This window comes from Neltuma alba, unplaced genomic scaffold (assembly GCF_004799145.2).
Source record: "Neltuma alba isolate B1F8T4 unplaced genomic scaffold, ASM479914v2 tig00010309_pilon, whole genome shotgun sequence".
NCBI classification, from domain to species: Eukaryota; Viridiplantae; Streptophyta; class Magnoliopsida; order Fabales; family Fabaceae; genus Neltuma; species Neltuma alba.
In genome coordinates, this window is record NW_021635223.1 from 450,662 (window position 1) to 456,033 (window position 5,372).

Consider the following 5,372-nt stretch of genomic DNA (forward strand, 5'->3'; position numbering starts at 1 on the left):
ACATCACGACTACCCAAAACATATGAGGATCATTGAACAATGCAACCTTTCATACAACCATATCACGTCCCTTTTGTCACACGACATTTTGGTCATGGATGAGGCATGGAGAACATCATCTTCCTATTCATGACCGTTACTTTCTCAATCCCTGAGTAGTCTGAGTATAGAAACGGAACTACCTTTCCATTATAGTATGGCCATACATTTCTCAGACTCACTCATCGAGGGGCCCAGTAATATCTCTCTACGAATGTGAGGGACAAATTCCATCTTGACCATTCAAATTCCTCCGCATGAAAAACCACTAAGCCTGAACATAGTCTTTATGATCACTCGATCAAAAGTGACTTTTGACTAGGTCAAAGCTAAGCGTTTCTCATGTAGGAATCCATGATGATCTCAGGTCAAAGGGCACAGTGACATGGTTTGTATATGAGAGAAGCTTGTGACTTAACCCATGCAGCTCTCTCATAGCGGGTCGGTCTAACACCTTGTACTCTTACATGTGCCTATGACTTTAATTTATATCTTTATATATCTTTAAAGTCATACTGGTCTTATTTCATCTTTGCTCCCACATAGATGACCGACCAGGGACATTTAGGATAAACCATGAGTTATCCAAGGATAGTCATCACAGTAAACATGCAAATAATATGATAACGTAATTAATAAATTCATAAATCAACAATGTTCATAGCAAAATGATTGGCCCCTAGGGCACAATTTCCAACACATGGAAGCCTTAAAACAATGAAAACCTCATCCTAGGGTCCAGTTCTTCACTTGGCCGAAAATAACTCTCACAACAACAACCATGAAAAATGCTTTAAAATCACTTAAACTCACTTGCCAACACTAGGATCTAGCTTGTGTTGTTGTGTCTTAGCAAGTGTTATGATCAAAACTCCTTTCCCCTTTTATTAATCAGTTTGGTCCACATTAAGAGAGGGAAGAGACAGATTTTAAACCATAAAAATGAAAGAAACCAAAGCAAGAACACTTCTAGGACCGAGATCTAACCTTGAAACCTTGCTAGCATGATCAAAAGTGCTCCCTTTCTCCTTGTTTCCTCTCAAACTCTCTCTTTTTCTCTATTTTTCTCCCTTGCACGAAATGAACATTTGAAAATGGGGAGAGAAGAGCTTGATTAAGGCTTCAAAATATCTCAACCACCTTCTTTAATGATAGTCCAAGTGTCATTACCCTACTAAGTCTTGATTCCTCTCTCTTAATTAACATAATTCCAAATGAAATTATTTACTAAAGTCAAAATCCTCTCCATTCATGGAATGACACTTGGCTAATTCAAATCTTCTCCTTCAAGAGCTTGACACATGGCTTAATAGGATCCCTTGGATTTGCAAGACACCAATCTTGCTTTATCGGTATACTTTAGGCTCTGAGTTTAACTTCTTTTTTATAATTACAGTAACTTAGTCTCTGTAATTATTTTCTATCAAATCCTTAATTTATTCTCCTCATTATTGTCTTCCCAAATTGTCCTCTTTGTCTCAAAATTAATTTCCTAATATTTAAATAAAAAGGAAAAATTAATTTCCTTCTCTTTAGGGATTTTTCCACTTTTCACATTTATTTGGAAAAATCTTGGACACTTGAGGGTCTCCATTTAATTCCATAATTCCTTATAATTCCTTGGGATCTCATGGGAATTTTCTTGGGATTTTATTCCTCTTAAAATATTTATTTGGAATTTTCCAAATAAAATCCCTCAATTAGCCTAAATCACCCTTAAATTCTCTTATAATCTCTCTAAGGGTAATTTGGTCATAAAACCAACTTTATAATTTCATATAACTCTCAAAGGATATTATCCCTATTTTTCCTTAATTTTCCATGGCTCAAAAATATTTTTCCTTATTTACATTTGACCAATTTTCTTTAATTAGTCAATTTCCTATAATTGGCTTGGAAAATTACTGTAATTTTTTTCCATCAAAATTCTTTGACTTTGCCTTATTATTTTTAATCTTCAATAATTTGAGAATATTTTTTATCTCTAATTATCATAATGCTGGATGTGACACAAATTCCAACAATTGCTCATTATTTTATGTGCCACAAGTTTGGCACTATTTAGGGAATTTCTATCTCCTACTTGCCTCCTTTAATTTATTTGCCCTTTTTCTTTTTCAACATTCTTTTCTTAATGTACCCTACATAATTCCAATATTAGGACATGAGGGTAAAGTATAATACATGTCATAATATCATCCATATCTAAATACAACCATAACATAAGAACATCAATTCCAAAATGCTCCTCTATCCTAAAATCATTTGCTTATCTTGCCATAAGATGAATCATTCCCTATTTGAGACACAATTTGACATGGGGGAATGAGATTTGCAAGAAATCTCTATAGCATATGAATTATAATTGTCATGTAAATCAAGCAAGTTTACATGTGACCTATTATCATACCTCAAGGCATAATCAACCACATAAAATCATACTTAATGCCATACTAAAAGAGGAACATCAATCACAATGACATGATTCAATGCATTTGGTTAAAGCATAAACCAATGTTATTCAACCAATCCATGCCACAACACAAGTTCCTTTATCTAAGCAACCAACAAATCACATCAAACAAGCAAGATTAACAATCAAATTATAATTCAAAGCTACCTTTTTAATACTTGTCCAATTGGTTACTCCAAGAACAAAGCTTCCTGTTGGTTCCTCCTCACAATGCCTATTAAACCAAGCATAAACATAGGCCACATTAATTCCTAAACAACTTAAACACAATTCTTAAACTTTAACTCAATAATTTCCCCCTTTTTCTTTGATTTTTAACCATATGATTCCTCCTTTAGAATCAATAACCTCATTGCTCAACCCTACACAATTTTTCATGAGGAATTCAATGGTGTAATCAGATTTTTAAAAATCTAACTCCTTCCCTATAAACAGTGACTAGTCGAATAGGGGGTATTTATTTCCAAAAATTTTATTTTTGATTCCAATGATTTTAAACACCTCCCAACAATATATCTCTACACAAAAACATGTTTTAAATCCATTGGAACCATCAAATTAATAAATAAAAAAATCTCTTGCCCCATGAACAGTACCAGGCTGAAATAGAGAACCAAAACCCTAGGTGCAATTTCTTCCAAAAACCAATCCATAAACCATTTTATCTTGCTTATTCTACTTGATTATTAGGGTTTCTATCCTTCCCTAAGCATCACATGGCTGGACCAAATTTTACAGCATTTTCTCATAATTTTTCCAAGCCAAAATCCTAATCCAATCAATGTAAAACTTAGGAATAGTGATGCTTAGACATACCTTAATGTTTCCTTGGTGTAAGTTGAATGATTCCTTATCCAAAACCCTTAAAATATTTGGCTAAATAGAGCTGGAGCTACAGTGACAGAGTCTCCCCTTGTTTTTCTGACTTTTCTAACATTTATTCGTATTTTTCCAAGGGATATTTATAGAAAAATTGGTCTGCCGTTTTCCCCCTCAATGGGCTGAAATTTGGGACACCTCAAGGGTGTAGGTGGCAGCCATCAAATGCTGGAATGATCAGATTTAACCTTCTCTAGATTTTTCCACACAATTATCCCTTAATTTCACATTTATTTTAATAAAAATAGAGGGACCTAGAAAATGCTCAAAATTGGACCCTTATTGGGCTTAATGTGGGCCCCACAAATGATTTGGGCTAGTCTAAAAGGATGGCCCACAAACCAAATCCCTATTTCAAACGAATTTGAGACTTTATCGGTTATTATTCACTAGTAACCTTCCATAATTTTTCCAGACCTCCAAAAATTTATTTCTCTTAATGATAATTCACCTTTTAATATGAAAATATGATCTAAAAATTTTCAGAATTTTTTACCCACTATAGGTATTTATTTTGAATTTTCTTCGATTAGGCATTTATCGGTGTCACTACAGGAAAATAAATTTCCTAAAATTTATTCCTAAGCTTCCAAGGCCTAAAACTAATTTTATAAATTCAAATAAATATTTATATGAATTATCCATCTTTCTTCCAAATTTATTGAGGCCTCCAACTATTTAATTTAATTATTTTTCTTTAATTTCCCAATACTTTCTTGAAAAACCTCTATTTACAGGAAATTTTGTAATAATTTGCTTTTACCGAAATTTCACCTTTCGGGCCTCAAACAAGTTTTCAAAACTTCCAATTTGTAATTTTCCTATTTTTCAGGAATTTTCTAGAATTTTTCTCAAATTTCCCGTTTTGCCCTTCTTAGACCGATCGTTACAAAAATGCCAGTCCAGACCTTATCGGGGTTTCATATAAAAAGTTGTTTCATCTCTCTACCTTGTTTGTACATTGACCCTCATCCTAATTTTGAATCCTTTATAGCCAGGTGAAAAATTTTGAGATGTGGCAATTCCTCCTCTCTTTAAATAAATTTTGTCCTTGAAATTTAAAAAAGCATACCTTAGTTAAACAATTATGGATATTTGGCCTTCATGTCATCCTCCTTTTCCCACGTAGCCTCCTCTTGAGTTAGATCCCTCCAAATAACTTTGACCATCGGAATAGTCTTATTCCGCAGCTGCTTAATCTGCCGATCTATTACTTTTACCAGTTTTACCTCAAAGGTGAGGTTATCTTGCAGCTCTATGCCTTCATATTTCAAGATATGTGAGGGATCTGGCTGATACTTTTTCAACTGAGAAACATGGAAGATGTCATGAATCTAGCTCAGATTAGGGGGTAGGGCCAATCTGTAAGCTACTGGGCCAACTCTTGACAAGATTTGGAAGGGTCTGATGAACGTTGGCGTTAATTTATGGGCTTTGATCGATCTTACTACACCCGTAGTTGGAGAATCTTTTAGAAAAACATGATCTCCAACTTCAAACTCCAGAGGCCTTCTTCATACGTTAGCATAACTCTTCTATCTACTTTGTGCCGTAAGCAACCTCTGTCGGATCATCTTTATTTGCTATGAAGTTTGCTCTACCAAGTCGGGACCAAATATCTTCCTTTCTCCCAATTCAATCCAACACAATGGGGATCTACATTTCCTCTTGTACAAAGCCTCATAAGGAGCTATTTGGAAACCGGAATGGCAACTGTTGTTATAGGCGAACTTTGTCAGTGGTAAGTACTCATCCCAGTTCCCTTTGAGATCTAGGACACAAGCTCTTAACATATCCTCTAATGTTTGAATTTTACGTTCTGTCTACCTGTCAGTTTGAGGATGATAAGATGTACTAAAACTTAGCTTAGTATCCATGGCTTTTTGTAATGCTCTCCAAAATCTAGAGAGAAATCTTGGGTCCCTATCAAAGACAATTGTCTTAGGTACTCTGTGCAACCTCACAATTTCACGGATGTATA